The 20,384-nt window shown below is 44.3% G+C and overlaps 1 protein-coding gene and 1 long non-coding RNA gene across 2 annotated transcripts in view; one reads left to right on the top strand and one right to left on the bottom strand.

Moving 5' to 3' along the window:
* The window catches only part of IARS2 (isoleucyl-tRNA synthetase 2, mitochondrial), a 134,633-nt gene that overhangs the window by 52,402 nt on the left and 61,847 nt on the right, over window positions 1-20,384 (bottom strand). The gene's annotated exons all lie outside the window — the stretch shown is intronic.
* Window positions 15,475-19,099, top strand: LOC143987203 (uncharacterized). The gene is made up of 2 exons (XR_013276611.1): window positions 15,475-15,836; window positions 17,507-19,099. It is a non-coding gene; the product is annotated as an uncharacterized LOC143987203 (long non-coding RNA).

Below are 20,384 nucleotides of genomic sequence, written 5' to 3'. Positions count from 1 at the left end.
AACTTGATGGCGGAAATCGTCCTGACAGCCTGGAGGCTGATGCCCCTGGCACAGAAGAAGGCACTTTGAAAAATACATTTACTCCTTCACTTAAATGGCAAAAAGGGGTATCTTTATTTTACTAGAAATTCTTTGGATATTTTTATCCAAAATATCCCCAGATAGCCGTTTCACCGTAAAAAAGGAAAACTAGCCAGGAGCTTTTTGCAAGACGCTTAGCGAAGGACGCAAGGCCTAAAGAAGTGGCCATCAACCCTGTCCTCAGGGCTCACTAACAGGCCAGTTTTAGGTATTACCTTGGGGAGATGCAGACTAGAATACTGAAATCACTGAGCAGCAAATTATATCACCTGTGATGTATTTCAGTTATGCAAACATGGCCTGTTAGTGAGCCCTGAGGACAGGGTTGATGACCACTGGCCTAAAGGATAGAGCTGTCATAGCAATTATTGCAAACATAAAGCTGCCTCCTGGACCTGCTGAGCAGGATAACCTTAAACACCTGTTTAAACTGGTTTCTCAATGATTATCCAATTACTGTCAGCGCAGGCTGAGACACTCAAACTGCCAGAGGAAAAAAGTGTTTCAGTATTGTCTGCCGGACAAGGCAACCTTACTCACAAAAGGATATAGTAGCGTTAATTGCTGGTATACCCTACTTAGTGAATTTTCTCTACCATAGGATAAAGTATGACAACTTTTTAGAAAAAGAATGCTTATCTGGGTGATCTTCCAGATACAAAAAAAACAGTCCCCTGAGGGAATCATCTTCTCCTGCCCCTAGTTCCTCAGTCTGAGGGTTCTAGGAAAATGGAAGAGAACCTGTCACATCTTGACCACACTGGGATGAGATTAAAGTCGCTAAACTTTTTTTTAAACCTCCCATGGCTGAGGAAAAAAAAAAAAAGAGTAAAATGAACAGGGGCTGCAGTGTTGAAAAAAGTTGCAAACATTTTATGGCCCTGATGCTCACTCTGACCAGCCATCCCCTCTCAGGAGAGGATGCCATTTGTAGAGTAGGATTTCCAGACCTTGAGGGAGACCCTTTTAGCTCCTTTTTCGGAGGCGTATTAACCTCCCCTTCTGAATGATTGTGACACCAATCTCTTTCAAGCCCCTCCACGCTCTTGTGTCCCTCCACCAGCTTACAGCAGTAATAATGATGCTTTAAAAAACACATACTCGCGCTGGACGTTGGAGTATGCCAACGCCACTCTAAACTCTGCCCCTACTCCGTCGCCCTCTCTCTTTTTAAATACCTTTTTTCACACGAGCGCGGACCACTGATCCTACAAGATGAACATGCGAGGGGAAAAAAATGGCAAAGAGAGAGCCTGGAAGCCGCCGAGTAATTTTCAGTTTTTTCTCTGGACGCTTTTCCTCGTGAAGAGGGGGAGAATCTGCACAGGTTTCTGGAGAAGAGAAAACCCTCACCAGACTTACCGGAGGACTGCTGCTGGCTGGAGAGAAAAATAAGCCTGCTGTTTCGGAAACAGCGTGTTCTCTTGAGGAAGCATGAGAAGGTATGTGCTCCATACAGCCCCCAGTGGTGACACATAGGAATGACATTTACTAATTAAAGGAGACATTTCATAAGAAAAAAAAAATTCTTAGAAAACTCCACTTACCTTTCCCGCCGCAGGGTTTTTTGTGGTAAAAACCAACAGACCCAATCTTCACCCTTCACGGTGGGTTCCGTTAAACCTTCAGGAGCCAGGGATCCTCTGGGAAACCCACAATCCTGGACCTGTAATAGCACCACCTTCGGTAAAACTTTATTGCCTTCATACCAAAAGTAATGGATCCCAGAGTCCAGCTCTCTAAAAGAGAAGCGTTTACAGGCAAAACCTGGTTTATTCGAACACGAGGCCTGGGTACCATTCAATTCAGCCTAAAAGACACTTTGAATGGATCCAGCTGCATAGCTAGCCCCAGCAAGGATTGCTTCAGTGGAGCTCAGCACAGCACATCTTCACTTGCGACCAACACCTTAGACACTGGCAAAACACTGAGGTGCTCCCAGTAGAGGGAGGGGTTATATAGGGAGTTCACTTTTTCGTCTTAGGGCCTGCCAGTGTCCATCACCTGAAGGTGGCCTATAACCCACAGTAACTACTATGGCTCTGTGTCCCGTGATGTACAATAAGAAAACCCGGCTAAACCCTGCCAGTTTCTGCCTTCCCCTATGTTAACTGACCACGGTGTATCATGACTGCTGAACCCTGACATCAGTTTACGTGCCTCCGTCTTTCGCAGCCCTGCTTTCTGTCTCCTGTGTCCACCTCCCCTCCCTGCCAGCTCATGACAGTGCTGCCCCCTCAGCTGCTCAAATAACTGTAATTTGTATGCACCATCCATGCTGCCTCCTTATGCAGTATGTGATTTATACAAATAAATGCTGTAAATACCTCATGTAAGAGCTAAGATCCGTGATCAAATGACCGGCCTGATCTCTCCTCCTCCCCTCCCGAGTGACATCAGCGGGTGGAATCTCGGTCCCTCCCACTGCATCTGACAGAGGGGGAAAGGAGAGACCCAGCCAGTCATGTGATTGTGTATATCGGCTCTTACATAAGTTATTTACAGCATTTTTTTTTTTTTTATAAAATCACACACACACACAGCTTGGATGGTGCATACTTGTTAGAGTGGTTTAACAACCACCTTAAGGTCTCCATGAATGGCCAAATTGGCTATACTTCAGTTTACTTAACAGTGACTGCATCCTTTTCCTGTTGCTGCTTGAATAAAATAGGCGGCAGTGGAGATTTCGCTGTCCACACGGTTAGAGTAAAAGGGGGAATTGATTCCGTGAGAGAATCGAGCCATGTATGCCAGGCTTAAAGTGACTGTAAATGCTTTAAGAGCATATTAAATAAGGGTATTAGCCAGTGCATCCCATTGGGAAACAAAAATTTAAAAGAGCGAACAAAAGCCCTGTATGGCTTAACTGCAATGTAAAAATGCATATAAAAGCAAAGGAGAAGGCCTTCAAAAAATACAAGGGTGAGGGATCATCGTGAGCATTCAAAATTTACAAAGAATGTAAGGGTGCAATTAGGGTGGCAAAGACAGAACACGAAAGACACTAAGTGGAGGAGAACAAAAAAAACAAACAAACAAGAAATTCTTTAAGTATATAAACAGTAAAAAAAAGGAAGGACAGACAATATTGGCCCCATAAAGAATGAGGAATTCTGGTTAAAAAGCATGGGGAGATGGCAAAGGTATTGCATTCAGATCAGGGGTGGGTAGTGGGGTCCCCCAGAGTTCTGTGCTGGGACCAATCCTGTTTAATTTGTTCAAAAATGACCTGGAGGATGGGGTAAACAGTTCAATCTCTGCATTTGCGGACGATACTAAGCTAAGCAGGACAATATCTTCTCCGCAGGATGTGGAAACCTTGCAAGAAGATCCGAACAAATTAATGGGGTGGACAACTACATGGCAAATTAGGTTTAATGTGGAAAAATGTAAAATAATGCATTTGGGTGGCTAAAAAATATGAATGCAATCTACTCACTAGGGGGTGAGCCTCTGGGGGAATCTAGGATGGAAAAAGGACCTGGGGGTCCTAGTAGATGATAGGCTCAGCAATGGCATGCAAGGCCAAGCTACTGCTAACAAAGCAAACAGAATATTGGCATGCATTAAGAAGGGGATTAACTCCAGAGATAAAACAATCATTTTCCCGCTCTACAAGATTTTGGTCCGGCCTCACCTGGAGTATACCGTCCAGTTCTGGGCACCAGTCCTCAGAAAGGATGTACTGGAAATGGAGCGAGTACAAAGAAGGGCAACAAAGCTAATAAAGGGTCTGGAGGAATATAGTTATGAGGAAAGGTTGTGAGCACTGAACCTTTTTTCTCTGAAGAGACACTTGAGAGGGGATATGATTTCAATTTACAAATACCACACTGGTGACTCCACAATAAAAGATAAAACATTTTTGCGTAAAGTAGTTCAATAAGACACATAGCCACTCATTAAAATTAGAAGAAAAAAGGAGGTTTAAATTTAAACTGTGTCGAGGGTTATTTACTGTAAGAGCAGCAAGGATGTGAAAATTCCCTTCCACCAGGCCTGTACTGGCCATCGGGACTACCGGGAGATTCCCGGTGGGCCGATTGGCTCAGTGGGCCGCTGGGCCGGTTGTTATCAGTTTCAGCTTTATTACTTTTTTTTTCCACCGCCGGCGGCGGCGCCGGCCGCCGCGTCCGCGGCTCTGCCACAGCACCAGGGCCAGCCCGGCGCACAAGTACAACCCCCCCGGTGACGCTGCCACTCACTCCCCTTGTCCCAGCGCCGTGACGTCACGGCTGGAGGGCGGAGGCGGCCCGGGATATGGGAGGAGTTCAAGCTTAGCTGCCTGGCCTGGGAGTGAAGGGAAAGCGCCGCCGAGGAGGAACGAGGAGCGAGGAACCAGAACATTACTCCACAGCTGCAGCCTGCAGGATTCCACTCCAGACAGCAGCACAGACTGTGTCAGTGTCCAGGGACAAAGCAATCCATAGTATCACATCATCAAGTAAGCACTAAATAGTAAAATCAACTGCAGGCTGTTAATATTTTGGTCAGCGTGTTTTAACAGTATACCACAGACAGGCATGTGCTCGTCTCTCCGCACTTCCATTTACAATACTTGACCAAACCTGAACCATCTGTGTGTCTGAATGTAGCCTATATGATGGATTTCAAAGATTACCGTACATTTTATTTTTAATTATATGCTATGAGTATCAATTTAAGCAGCATTGCTCTATTAACAGAGAAAACCAGCTAAATAATTATGTGATATCTGTAATATGCAGCATGGCGGGGGGGGGGAGGGGGGGTAGGAGTAAATGTACTGCCACTGTCCACTGTAACTGATTAACCTCTTCCCGCCCGCCCTATAGCCGAATGACAGCTATAGAGCAGGCGCTTTCATCCGGGAGGCTGTCCCTGGACGTCCTGGTGTTTACTTCCGCAATGTGCGCCGCCGCTGGCGCGCATCGGGGAAGTTCTGTGTATGCCGTGTCCCCCAGAGACACAGATCGCTGTAAACGGTCAATCACAGCGGCCGTTTACAGCACGATCGGCGTGTCCAATGTGAGATGATCTCATATGTAAACATATGAGATCATCTCTCAGCGCCGCTCTCCCTCCTCACACAGACAGCGTGTGAGGAGGTAGAGATGAACGGCTGCAGCGGCCGTAAGTGGGAAAATAAAAAAATTAATTAAAAAAAGTGCCATGCTCCCCCAGTGCCATCCGCCCCAGTGCCATCCACCCCAGTGCTACCTGCCCCCAGTGCCACCTGTTAGTGCTATCTGTCCCCAGTGCCACCTGTTAGTGCTATCCTTCCCCAGTGCCACCTGTTAGTGCTATCTGTCCCCAGTGCCATTTGTCCCCAGTGCCATTTGTCCCCAGTGCCATCTGTCATCAGTGCCATCTGTCATCAGTGCCACGTATAAGTGCCATCTGTCATCAGTGCCACATAGTGCCATCTGTCATCAGTGCCACGTATAAGTGCCATCTGTCATCAGTGCCACGTGTCATCAGTGCCACATAGTGCCATCTGTCATCAGTGCCACATATTAGTGCCATCTGTCATTAGTGCCACGTATCAGTGCCATTTGTCATCAGTGCCACCTGTCAGTGTCACGTGCCATCTGTTATCAGTGTCACGTGTCATCAATGCCACTTATCGGTGCCATCTGTCATCAGTGTCACGCGTCATCGGTGCCACGTATTAGTGCCATCTGTCATCGGTGCCACGTATAAGTGCCACGTATTAGTGCCATCTGTCATCAGTGCCACGTATTAGTGCCATCTGTCAGTGCCACATATAAGTGCCACGTGTCATCAGTGCCACGTATAAGTGCCATCTGTCATCAGTGCCACATATTAGTGCCATGTGTCATCAGTGCCATGTGTCATCAGTGCCATGTGTCATCAGTGCCAGGTATAAGTGTCATCATTGCCACGTATCAGTGCCATCTGTCATCAGTGTCACGTGTCATTGTCCTGGTGCTCCAGGGCCTTCAAAAGTGTAATAGGTAGTCAAGTTAGATGTGTAATTTATGCTCCTAGAACACCTGATGGCGCTCCCTGCATGTTGGGCCTCTCTATGTGGCCAGGCTGTGAAAAAGTCCCACACATGTGGTATTGTAATACTCAGGAGGAGTAGCAGAATTTTTTTGGGGGTGTCATTTGTGGTATACACATGCCATGTGAGAGAAATAACCTATTACAATGACAATTTTGTGTAAAAAAATTTAAAATCTTAATTTTGCAAAGAATTGTGGGAAAAAAATGACAACATCAAAAAGCTCACCATGCCTCTTACTAAATACATTGGAATGTCTACTTTCCAAAAAGGGGTCATTTGGGGGGTATTTGTACTTTTCTGACTTGTTCGGGTCACAAGAAGCGAGATAGGCCACCAGTACATCAGATGTGATCAATTTTGTGCGATTCGCACCACAGCTTGTAGACTCTCTAACTTTCACAAAGACCAAATAATATCCACTAATTTGGGTTATTTTTACCAAAGATATGTAGCAGTATAAATTGTGGCCAAAATTTATGAAGAAAAATTAATAATTTGCATAATTTTGTCACAGAAACAAAGAAATATGCGTTTTTTTTCAAAATTTTCGGTCTTTTTTCATTTATAGCGCAAAAAATAAAAACCCCAGAGGTGATCAAATACCACCAAAAGAAAGCTCTATTTGTGGGAAAAAAAGGACAAAAAATTCATTTGGGTACAGTGTTGCATGACTGAGTAATTGTCATTCAAAGTGTGAGAGCACCGAAAGCTGAAAATTGGTCTGGGCAGGAAGGGTGTTTAAGTGCCCAGTAAGCAAGTGGTTAATGCCACTGCCTTGGTAACTGATTAATAATTTAATGCCCCTGGTCACATTAATTGATTATTTACTGCCACTGGTCACGGTCACTGATGAATGAATTTGCGGCCACTGGTCATGGTCACTGATGAATTAATGTACTATCACTGCTGGTCATGATCACTGATGATGAATGAATGTACTGCCACTGGTCACTGATGCATTAATGGCTGACCACTGGTTACCACTTGACCACTGATTTTTTTTGCGCAATTGTGTATAGTTTATATACTGTTTTTGTGTGTGTTTTAAAGTGGGCCGGTCTGGATGAAGTCCAGGGCCAAATTTTTGTCCCAGTCCAGCCCTGCCTTCCACAGGCGGTGCTTTCAGCAGGGGGCACTGATAGTTTCAAAAAACTATTAGATAAGCACCTGTAAGACCACAAAATACAGGGATATACAATGTAATACTGACATATAATCACACACACAGGTTGGACTTGTCTTTTTTCAACCTCACCTACTATGTAAATGATCACCTTGTAAATGATCAACTATGTAAATGACAACCCATTCAGTTTAAAATAAAAATGTAAAGGCAAACCATTTTTGTATAGATAAAAAAAAAGAAAAAACAACAACATTATAATAGTATAAAGGCGATCACATTCCCGATGTTCTCAGCTGCATAAGAGCTGGGGGGAGAAGAAGCAGCAGCACACTGATCTTCCCAGTGAATGGCTGTGCAGCAGGGGCATATCAGGACAAGTCTGATCATTGGATGAGAGCAGGCAGAGTTTCCAGCATAGCTAGAGAACTGACCACGGGTGTGTTCTACTGCTTAGTGTGGTCAGTTTTTAATAGGAAAGCAGAGGCACTGTCAGGAACACCAGGGATTTTTCACACAAAAGGAAGCAATACAAAGAGAACAGAATACTTTCTTGTACAAGTACATGGTACAGCAGCCACATATCAGGAATAGGAAATGTTGGGGTAACAAATGCTTTAGGGTCAGGGAGTAACAAAACATCCCCGAACTTCGGGGAGGCAGCTTAAATATAATGGTAGGCAACAAGGGGGTGCTTGCAAACATACTGTACTTTAAAGGGCGTAAATACTATAATAAAAGTCAAGAGTCTCAAAGAAAATTCTCGCTGTAAATGTGCTCTACTCTTTCTGCTCCATTCAGATGCTATATCTGCATTATCCATTAACAGAACAACCCTTGCCTACCATAAAACTAACTCATCGCACGCAAATGCTTATTCCCTTCATTTATATCGCATATTCTCTGAAAACATAATGCAATTCACAGCACAAATAGATGACAAATATTTGCTAAACCCTTAATCATTAACCATGATTACTGGCCCAGATTTAATTGCTGGGTACTAAAAATAAAAAAAGAAACAAAAAAAAAAAAAAAAAAGCCTGGCGGAAATCATATAAAATTTAAGTGACTTTGCTAGAAAACCAGCATAGAAAGTGCAAGTAATATGTGGAATGGTGACATACGTGGGCAGACACAAAAATTCCTCTGCGTACTTGCACTTTAACACCATTCTGTGAGTGCACAAACAGGTTCATGTTCACAAAGACAGCTAACGCCCAAAGCATAAAACTTCTTAAACATGACAAGAACAAAATCAACTCCCCTAGCAACTCAATTTAACAGTCCGGACTGGAGGAAGAAAGTTCATATCTCAAAATTTTCAAAAGAGCAACTGCAAAGTGACCAGCAAATAATGCAGATAGGTAGCGCAGATTACATCAGAGAAATCCAATAAAAACTTGCATGGCCTCAGTGGTTTTTTTCTCTATTGAAAAATAAGGTTTTAGAATTAAAATCCTATTTTAAAAAAAATAAAAATAAAAAATAAAGTGTTAAAAAAAAAAAATGCTCATTTCATAAACATTCTCAAGACCATCATTTAGGGCCTGCTCCTATGTGTCGTGCTAATACACGAGCATTGTATCACACTAGAATACCGATTTCATTAGCCCATTTGTGCCTTTCATTTTCTGACCTTGCTTGCAGTGTTAACGCACATGTGTGGTGTCATGCATTAACTTGTGTTGTGTTCTGATCACACATTCATTTTGAATGGGTTGCCAATACACAATAACAAACTGAACATGCAGTATTTTTTCTGATGGAGCACATCGCAACTCATAGTAATGTGTTACCCAGTAATGTAGTGCGCTTGAACGTATGTGTGTGGGTGTTGCATGGAAAGTAGGGTAAATGGCTTCCAATGGCATTGTTCACACCAGTGCGGTCAGTTACATGTTGTTCCAGGGAAAAAAAAAAAAAAAAAAAAAAAAAAGTAGAACATGCTGCATTTTTCCTGCATTGGACTGTACTGGAACGCAGTAAAACGCATCATCAAAAACTCTGGAATGCACTGGAACGCATAAAAAATGCACCAGACCCCAGTACATTGAGAATAAAAACCGGAAAAATTAAGGGGGGGGGAGCACCTGGAATGCATTAGGAAATGCATAAAAAAAACGCACTGGAACGTGGCAAAAATGCATTAAAAGCATGCATGTAGAAATGCATCAGGAACAGTTCTGGAGTGCTTCTTTGTGGTGTGAATCAGCCCTTCATGCATTTGGGGGCCATTCTAAAAGAGCCCTGCAGTGCACCAACATACCTAAAGTGTAGTGTGATACACGCATGGTATTACAAATAACCCAATCACTTCAGTGTGTTTCAGCCCAACAAAAATATTACCATTAAAAAATATATATATCTACAAGGTTTTTTAATGCTGTCTGTGTGGCCTGACTTTAAAGAATATGTAAACACAACATTTCATATTCGTGATATATGCGTGCTGTACCACAGTGGCGGCTGGTGAAGTTTTTGGATGGGGGGGCGCCAGACCCCGCCCATCATGACCCCGCCCACCATTTTGGCCCCTCCCGCTTCTCATAAAACACGCCCCTTATGTAATCGGGAAAAAAAATTGACGTTGGTTCCCCCTCCCAGAGCATACCAGGCCCTTAGGTCTGGTATGGATTCCAAGGGGAACCCCCTACGCCGAAAAAACGGCGTGGGGGTCCCCCCCAGATCCACACCAGACCCTTATCCGAGCACGCTACCCGGCCGGCCAGGAAAGGGGGTGGGGACGAGCGGGCGCCCCCCCCCCTCCTGAGCTGTACCAGGCCGCGTGCCCTCAACATGGGGGGGTGCCTTGGGGGAGGGGGGGCGTGCGGCCCCCCACCCCAAAGCACCTTGTCCCCATGTTGATGAGGACAAGGGCCTCTTCCCGACAACCCTGGCCGTTGGTTGTCGGGGTCTGCGGGCGGGGGGCTTATCGGAATCCGGGAGCCCCCTTTAATAAGGGGGCCCCGGATACCGGCCCCCCACCCTATGTGAATGAGTATGGGGTACAATGTACCCCTACCCATTCACCTGTGAAAAAAAGTACAAAAAAAAACACAACACAGGGTTAAAATATTTTATTGCACAGCTCCGGGGGTCTTCCGTCTTCGGGGGTCTTCTCGCCGGACTCCTCCGCTATCTTCTTGTAGCTCTTTTGCTAGCGGAGGAGTCCGGCTTTCTTCCTCCCCGCCGCCGGCCTCTTCTCCCGACTTCGGGGGTCTTGTCCCCCTCTTCGGTTCTTCTGCCGGGCCACCGCGCCTTCTTATAGCTCTTTTAGAGGCCCGGTCTTCTGCTGCCGCCGCCGCCCGTTCTTCTTCTTCTTCCTCTCCTTCTTCTCCAGGAGATGTTGCCTCGACGATCTCCCTGGCCGGAATGCCAGGGACGCGCTGCGCTGCCACTTTTATAGAAGAACAATGGGGCGGTGTCACATGGGTTGATGTCACATGGGTTGGTCACATGGGTTGATGTCACATGGCGACTGTGACATCAACCCATGTGACCAACCCATGTGACATCAACCCATGTGACACCGCCCCATTGTCCCTATATAAGTAGCAGCGCAGCGCGTCCCTGGCATTTCGGCCAGGGAGATCGTCGAGGCAACATCTCCTGGAGAAGAAGAAGGAGAAGAAGAAGGAGAAGAAGAAGGAGAAGAAGAAGGAGAAGAAGGAGAAGAAGGAGAAGAAGGAGAAGAAGGAGAAGAAGGAGAAGAAGGAGAAGAAGGAGAAGAAGGAGAAGAAGGAGAAGAAGGAGAAGAAGGAGAAGAAGGAGAAGAAGGAGAAGAAGAAGAAGAAGGAGAAGAAGGAGAAGAAGGAGAAGAAGGAGAAGAAGGAGAAGAAGAAGAAGAAGAAGAAGAAGAAGAAGAAGAAGAAGAAGAAGAAGAAGAAGAAGAAGAAGAAGAAGAAGAAGAACGGGCGGCGGCGGCAGCAGAAGACCGGGCCACCGCCTCTAAAAGAGCTATAAGAAGGCGCGGTGGCCCGGCCCGGCAGAAGAACCGAAGAGGGGGACAAGACCCCCGAAGTCGGGAGAAGAGGCCGGCGGCGGGGAGGAAGAAAGCCGGACTCCTCCGCTAGCAAAAGAGCTACAAGATAGCGGAGGAGTCCGGCGAGAAGACCCCCGAAGACGGAAGACCCCCGGAGCTGTGCAATAAAATATTTTAACCCTGTGTTGTGTTTTTTTTTTGTACTTTTTTTCACAGGTGAATGGGTAGGGGTACATTGTACCCCATACTCATTCACATAGGGTGGGGGGCCGGTATCCGGGGCCCCCTTATTAAAGGGGGCTCCCGGATTCCGATAAGCCCCCCGCCCGCAGACCCCGACAACCAACGGCCAGGGTTGTCGGGAAGAGGCCCTTGTCCTCATCAACATGGGGACAAGGTGCTTTGGGGTGGGGGGGCCGCACGCCCCCCCCTCCCCCAAGGCACCCCCCCATGTTGAGGGCACGCGGCCTGGTACGGCTCAGGAGGGGGGGGGGGCGCCCGCTCGTCCCCACCCCCTTTCCTGGCCGGCCGGGTAGCGTGCTCGGATAAGGGTCTGGTGTGGATCTGGGGGGGACCCCCACGCCGTTTTTTCGGCGTAGGGGGTTCCCCTTGGAATCCATACCAGACCTAAGGGCCTGGTATGCTCTCGGAGGGGGAACCCACGTCAAATTTTTTTTCAGAAATTTGGCGTGAAGTTCCCCCTTCAGAGCTCATTCTCTGATTGGCCACGGCAAAAGTCGCCTGGCCTGGGGAAACCTTTCTGGCTGTGAAAGCTTTTTGCATTCATTCAGCTAAATGCACGAACATTCTCCACAAAGTCGAGGCTAGAAAGCCTTTATGCGGTGACTCACCTCTCACTGTCTGGCAGCTCTGCTCGGGCTAAGGAACGGAGCTGCCTACGTCACTTCCGGGTTTCGTGAAGCAGCCGAAAGCCGGAAGCGACTGCCTGTCTAAGAATGACAATGCTCCCGCCCGTAGAATCACAGTGATTTTACGGGCGGAAGCTAGTCGGCGTTCTGCAGTGCGCCGCAAGGCGGGTTTTTAACCCGCAAATGAAGCGCCATGGATGCAATCTTGTGATTGCATCGACGTGGCGCTTCTCATAGTGCACTGTGACCGGCGCCACAGTACACTATGTTAAATTGTTAAATGACATTTTTTTTTTTTTTTTTTTTAAATGTCTTAAAGGGCCCGTTTTTTTTTTTTACACCTAGGGAGAGGGGGGGCGGCGCCCGGGCGCCCCCTATGGGCGGGCCGCCACTGCTGTACCATGTACTTGAATGACAAAGCATCCTGTTCTCTTTGTATTGCTTCCTTTATGTGGAATTCCCAGTGTTCCTGCCAGTTCCCTCTGCTGTCCTATTAAAAACTGACCAAACTTGGCATGAGATCACAGCGTTGTCATTTCTCTAGCTGTGCTGGGAACTCAGCCTGTCTCCTCCAATGATCAGACTTATCCTAACACCCTCTCCCTGCACAGCCATTCACTGGGAACACCAGTGTGCTGCGGTTTCTCCTCCTCTAGCTCTTATGCAGTTTATAACAGAGTATGTGATCACTTAGGAAAAAAGGGAAAAATAATTATAATGTTTTTAATATGTATACAAAAATGTTTTTTTTTTCCTTTAAGTCTTTATTTAGTGGTGTGTATCAGAGTAAACATGTCATGACAACAAATGCAGGTAAAGATAGAACCACCAAAGGAATTTTGCAAGAAAAAATTCAACTATAGTACAAAAGACATTACAGGACTGTTAGGCAACCATTAGGCATGGCCTCATGTAGAATTGCTATTATAAGGTAAAGTGACACCGTACCTCAATACAAGTGTGTGTGTGTGTGTATATATATTAAGAAGATAGCTGGAAGAAGCAATGCAGGAGGTCCATGTAGTACAGTGGTTGCAGGCATAATTTCCGATCGGTCATACCCTTTGCTTCAACACATACCAAGCAACCTTTTTATAATATTTTGGAACAGGAGGGGCGACACATGTGGGTGTCCAAAAAAGGGGGGGGGGGGGGGAGATAAATGTTTAAATGTTTTGCCTTTCATTTCTATTTCAAACTGAATGGGTTGTTTTACAAGGTGAAGGTTTATATATACTTAAACCTCGATCCCAACCCTGGCGACAAGCTGTGCCAAGTACACAAGTGGTGCCATATCTCTCCAACAGAAACAGACATTGCAACCAAAGTATATTCATTTAAATACTGTGGGGAGGGGTTGGAGAATTTGTTTGGAGCCCATATTTCTCTGTGTCTTTCAGTCCCGGTGATACCCTCATCCTCTCATTTCTTGTACTGGTTTCACTATCACAGGAGATGAGGGAGAACCTCCCCAGTGAAGATATTAAAGTGGTTGTAAACCCTTACAAACCACTTTGACCTACAGGTAAGCCTAGATTAAGGCTTACCTGTAGGTTCAAGAAATATCTCCTAAACCTATACGGTTTAGGAGAGGTTTGCCCGAAGACAGGCACCGCTGTCTATGGCGCATGCGCCGTAGACAGCGGCGCGCAGGCGCACTGAGCGCGGCATTTCCAACAATGGAGCTGCCACGCGTGTCGGCTCCCGTGCGCATGCGCAGGAGTGACGTCATCGCAGCTCCGCCGAATGACAGCGGCGGAGCTGCGAGACCCCACCGAAAAGATGGATGCGCCGGACTACAGGGGACAGCGTTGACTTCCCTGGCTCCTGTGTCAGGTAAGTGACACATAATGGGCTACTATGCGATGCATAGTAGTCCATTATGCTTTGCCTTTGCAGGGAATGAAAGAGGAAGTAAACCCATCAGGGTTTACTTCCTCTTTAAAAGGAATAAAAATGTGAAAGGAGTTCTAAAGGCCTGTGTTGAGGGTCTTTTGTTTGTGTCCAACCGGTTTTGCATTCCAATAAATGTCTTTGGGTATGCAAAACCCGCCTAAAGCCATTCAAAAGCAGAGTCAAATGCACCCGTCAATGAATTCTTACCGACCTCAGAAGAATCTCAAAATGATGTCATCAACACAAGCCCAAAGGCCATCAACAACTCTTACCCACTTTATATCTACTGAGCTTCAGCCAACGTTTGGTTTCAGGCATTATGGGGATAATGCAAGAACAATTGTCAGGTTTTATTTCTGTCTACCTGTCCGTCGGGTAGACCTGCCTGCTCACATTTTGTCCATGTGACCAATGTTAATTTCATTGATGAAAATATTTTCATCATAATTTTCATCACCAGAATGTTTCCATTGACAAAAACGAAACGAAAATCTATTCGAATTTTCGTCAATAAAAGGAAAACGGAAAGAAAATGCGAGGAAGGGACATTAACCAATGTGAACTTCTGCTTTCTATAATGGCCAAATGTGTGTCTGTAGTTTGTTGAAGCCTCATTACCCTAAATAATAACAACAGGTCATTAGATCTTTTCTCCAGGGAGTATATAATGTTGGTGCTACAGTATATAAATTCTGTATAATTTGCATGTTTGTTGTCAATAAGTCTGATCGTGTGTACAGGCCTTAAGCGGACCATACACGGAGCAAATTTATTTCCTGCAACCACAGATAGTGTTGATGCGGGAATCCCTCCTGTTGGGCCATAGTCTTTTCCTGTCAGTCGGGGGATGCAGTACCCACCGGGATTACAAAGTGATTATTGCCAGCAACTATAGCAGCCGCTAACGATAATCATAAGCAAATCCAGTAGGCTGGTTGTACCCAAGTTTATCGATCGATCAATATGGTGCATTCAACCTGCCCACTAATGGTTCAAATCTCGGCCAGTTCCTGCTGAACCTAAATACATTACAAAAAAAAAATTTGGCTGGAGTTGAGCATAAAGTGCTGCTGATCAAGCTTACCTAAAGCTAACCAAAAAATCCCACATAGTAGCAGCTTCATTAGGAAGCCCTGAATTGTACACAACTGTTAAAAATAATGGGCTTTATGCATTAGCACCGGACCTGCAGCACTTCAAGCCTGTCATAAATACCCAACCCAAAATAAACAGTCCTCCGCAAATGCCACGGCTGCCAGTCAGTCAGTCCATGCCTGACCTGGATGTACAGAAGAACACCACACTGCTCAACTCATGACTTAATGTTGTCAATTGGATTTACTAAGCCAAATAAGAATTGCCTTCTAATGCATATTATACTGACTTCTAATACTAAGTTCTCTGAATAATTTACCACTTGATTTTAGAGCCTTCAATTAAATAAGAAAAAAAAGAAAAGAAAAAAGGACACACAGACACGGCTCATTTGCTCCTTGCTTAGGAACTTATCAGGCTGAAATCTGCCAGCTCCTCTCTTGGTATCAGAGTCCATAAAGGCGATAAGGCTCCCTTGTAAAACTTTGCCCTGAGCTTATAAACCATTATCAGCCTGTGCTTGCATTACGTGTCAGTCGATGGTTTCCTCACTCGGCAGGCTGTGTACGCGGGTGAATATAAGCTTCGTGACAGCAGCCAATCACTAGAATATTGATCATGGCAGATGAGGAGACTTATCTGGCCTGGAGGCAGTCTAACATCAACTACTAAGCAATGAAAAAGAAACATTTCCTGCTCTTGACTGACACTCTTCCTGGATTTCAACAAAAGCACACGAGACTGGAGCCTTCTCTCTACCCCAGAGTGACACAGGTAGGAAATCCAGTGACAAGCTCGAGTCCCATTCTACTCTACAGCAGACGTTTTGCTTCATCAGGTACAAAGTTCTCTCCACCTTGCTGATTACAGTCACCCGGGACAAGTTGAACAAGCCTCGTGAGGGTTTGTATGGATGTCAGATGCTTCCATTCAGAAAGGTAGAGAGACGTTAAGGAGTGGGGTATTTAACTTGCAGATATGTTTTTGAAGGGTCTGCTATAGAGCTGAAGGGTCTGCTATAGAGCTGAAGGGTCTGCTATAGAGCTGAAGGGGTCTGCTATAGAGCTGAAGGGGTCTGCTATAGAGCTGAAGGGGTCTGCTATAGAGCTGAAGGGGTCTGCTATAGAGCTGAAGGGGTCTGCTATAGAGCTGAAGGGGTCTGCTATAGAGCTGAAGGGGTCTGCTATAGAGCTGAAGGGGTCTGCTATAGAGCTGAAGGGGTCTGCTATAGAGCTGAAGGGGTCTGCTATAGAGCTGAAGGGGTCTGCTATAGAGCTGAAGGGGTCTGCTATAGAGCTGAAGGGGTCTGCTATAGAGCTGAAGGGGTCTGCTATAGAGCTGAAGGGGTCTGCTATAGAGATGAAGGGTCTGCTATAGAGCTGAAGGGTCTGCTATAGAGATGAAGGGTCTGCTATAGAGATGCTGGTAGTGAAGTTGTGATTTTTAGATACAATAGATGCTTGCTTATCCAAAGCAGCATTTGCCAAATCTACTTTTAATTTAAACTAATTATTTTAAGGATCAGTTCAACCAAAACTAAAAACAAACTTAATCCCACCCAATGATTTGTTTTTTAAATCCCTTTGGTAGCAAGATCAAGCCTGCTGCATCCATTACATGGGATCGAAATTTTCCTGTTCAATTTTTCATCCATTCTACATTATAGAGAATGCAGGAGAATGAAGGCTATTACTAAGTGCATAAGGCGTGGGGAATAATACATTAAGATTATGTTACTGGAGTTCAAAAATCTTTCTAATGCTGGGATGTGTTTATGCCCACCAAAATTAATGCAGACTCAAAAGGTTTGAGTTTAAAACACATTTATCCTTTGAACTGTGTTTTTGCAAGTGTGTTTTAATTCATAGTTTTTTTGTTTTTTTTTATTTAACAAAATGGGGGATGTAATATGAAAGGGAGGAGAAGCGAGTTATTACATTTGTTTTTTTTAGAGATTTGTTTTCAAAAACTTTTTATTACAAGAGAATTCAAATGGCAGGGTAACAAAAATGTAGATTTTTGAAAATATTTGTAGATACCATTTATTTTTTTTATTTTTTTAAAGAAAAACTAAAATGCACCTACATTTTATAAATCAAATAATGCATTTAAAATATATTTTTTTTATATCCATCTATAGATATTGCTATGCCTAACCATGTGCTGTGTGACTTATGGCACCCTAGAGGTTACAACTTTTAGAGGTTTAACAAGCTCAGAGGCGAGCCTCTTGCTGGTCACTCATTGCTGCCACCCTGGCACAAGCCATGCACTCAGTCACTTAGCTGCTAAAGGCATGTCATTTTGACTGCAAACTTTACTTTAGTTTCAATGGAACAGGGTGTTGTTGAAATAGATGTTGGTATGAAGCCATTAGTACAGGGTGCGACTCACAGACCATGTGTCTACACTCCGATTGTTCTTTTTTCTTTCTCTATTTGCAGGCATGTCAGCAACGCAAGACCTGAGGCTTCAGCAGACAATGAGGACGTGGAAATGAAGAGGGAAGGCCTGTAGTGTGTATCAGGTGTAACAGCAACTCCATGTGGACTGATTAGGATTCCAGTGGAGATGCTGTTACTTTTGATGGGCACTTGCTGACCAGCCAGGAAGAGGATTCTGGGTGTTTCCTGGAGAAAAAAAACCCCACTACATCTATATTCCAAGAGAACAACTTCCCTGGATGAGGGCTTAGTGGACTGTTCAACGGATTTCATATACTACATTCAAAACGGTAACCAGGAAGATGACCTATGAATTGACAGCCAGTTATAATTGATGTGTCTGTCATTTCTGTAGGCCAATATTCTGGATACCCTCACCAGCAGAACTATAAATTATCCTAAGGTTCTTGTAGGCCACTATCTAGCCTTTCTCAAACACTTCACTTCAGCTGAATCACTGAATTCATTTTAGAATCTCAGGAAAAAATATGTCTATCACTCATGGTATATTATCTTCATCTGTCAGTTGTAGATTTACAAATATTTAAAAGAAACAGACAGCAAAAATTGTAGGCTCCCTTCAAAAAAAAATGTCTCCCCTGCACTGTCCTATGCCAATGGTCCTGCGATTTACTTTAGTGCTGGAACTATGCATGAACTGAGGAAAGCAACCACATATCAAGGAACCACAAGAATTCCACAAAACCCTGATTGAGAAAGGTTGGCTATTAGTTTGGTGGTACCTTATATATTGTGATGTGTGGTAGTTCCTGAAGAGCTTTTGAAAAAAAAAAAAAGGAAGCTACAAGAGGAAAGGTAGGTGGCCAATGTTGACCACAGGTATGAATGTAGTCAGACAATTCAACTGCTGAATGATAGTTTTTCAGAACAATCACAGTACAAGCATGTACACTCGTAATGGACAACAGACTACTGTACTTCTACAGAGTTGCTTCCAGGAGTGACTCCAGAGTTACATTTTTTTAAAACTAACAACACTGATAGACATGAGGAAAAATCCATAGGAATGGGTGTCAGTGCTGGGGCAGGTCTCTAATTATTATCTGGGATTACGTGACTCTTAAAGTGTAATTAAACCCACATCAAAAACTATCAATAAATGGTACATTACCTGCTGACTGTACTCAGTCACTATGGGATTCACTTTCTGTATTCTTCCAAAAACATGATTGATCCTGCTGTTCCATCTCCCCCTCTTGTCTATGTCCCCACGGCAGTTGGAGATTTTGCAGAGCAGTTTTGGCAGCTCTGCACACGCTCAGTTTTCAGTCCATTTTCTACCCCAAGTATTATTTCCTCCCTATAACATCTGAGCAGCCCAGGTGACTAAAGAGTCACACATGTCTGTGTATACACAGTGGTAAATGACAGCCCACTCCCTCACTCCCCCTCCATGCCCACTAACCAGCTAAATACATCAGGGGTGGGAAATTACATCTTGATTGATGGAGGCTTCTCCTCCCTGTTATTCTAAGACACAGGCTGGAAGGTTGTGACACAGCATGTGACTGGCAGAAATCTGTTCATACGATGTTATTGCCAAAAAATAATAAAGATTTGATTTCAAATATATATATTGTATGATAATTTACAATTTATAAAAACTGTTTATTGATATTTATTTTTATTCTGTATTCCAAAATACTTTTTGTTTGTTTTTTTAACATGTGACCAGCAGCAGAGGACTAGAGGCTCCTCCTGCCACCGTTTCCTTGTAAACAGGCTGGGAAAGAGCTGGGTCACATGACAGATGTATATTGGATTAAGGAAAAAAAACGTACTTAGATGTTTTATTAAAATACTTACAGTTATTACCCACAATCAGAAAGAGAAGGGATAGTGTAAATTAAGCAGTATGTGTTTTTTTATCACTTTAAAAAAACTGTACAAAATTATTTGTGTAAATGTGCAGGCTATTACTTATTAAAGCAAAAGCCTAAGAGTAGCATGGTGTGTAAACTGCACCCTAAAGAGATATCTCCATGATACACATTTACTTGTAACAAACAATTATCAAAGCTGAACTTTAGGCAAAGGACCATCCAGTTATGCAGTCAAAGTAATGGAGCGTATTTACACACAAAATTGGTAGAAGCACCCAAATCCTTCTTGATGTTAGCTTCCAGAAGCACTCAGGCTGCAATTGGGATGGCCAGCACTGAGCCAAACAGGCTCTACTACACTGTGGCGGGATAGCAACATATGGCTATGTTATGTGGCAGGGGTGCCTGGATTACACGGCTGCCTTTACACGATTGTATTATAGTACTATTTCCATTTCACTGTAATGACTCAGCCACTCTGATCAACAACTGATGAGATAACGTCAGAGATACACAATGCAATGTATTCAAACAGACATATTCAGCTACAATTCCTAAAAGTTCTAATGCCCACCCCAATGTAGAATAGCTGTATACATGGACCAAGAAAGGGGGAACAGTATAATACAAATATAGTGCAGCACTGCAAAGTAGGAAGCGCAACCTACTTGTGTAATAAACCAATAAAGCTATCCTCAATTTTTTGCCACGCTGTGTGTTCTCTTATGCCCCATACACACGATCGGACTTTCCGACAACAAAACCGTGGATTTTGTTCGAAGGGTGTTGGCGCCAACTTGTCTTGCATACACACGGTAACACAAATGTTGGCCAACGTACGTAGTGACGTAAAAGACGTACGTTATATCTCCATTACGAACGCTAGTTATATGCTAGCCAACATTTGTTGGCGGAAAGTCTGACAACAAATGTTCGATGGAGCACACACATGGTCGGACTTTCCGCCAACAAGCTCACATTTTAGTCGACTAAAATACATCTAAAACAATTAAGATACTGGAAATGTGACATAC

Source organism: Lithobates pipiens, unplaced genomic scaffold (genome assembly GCF_037356315.1).
Source record: "Lithobates pipiens isolate NorthernLeopardFrog02 unplaced genomic scaffold, aLitPip1_a1.2 Scaffold_18, whole genome shotgun sequence".
Classification (NCBI taxonomy): Eukaryota; Metazoa; Chordata; class Amphibia; order Anura; family Ranidae; genus Lithobates; species Lithobates pipiens.
The sequence above is the reverse complement of the archived record's forward strand: the minus strand, read 5'-3'. Positions and strand labels throughout refer to the sequence as shown.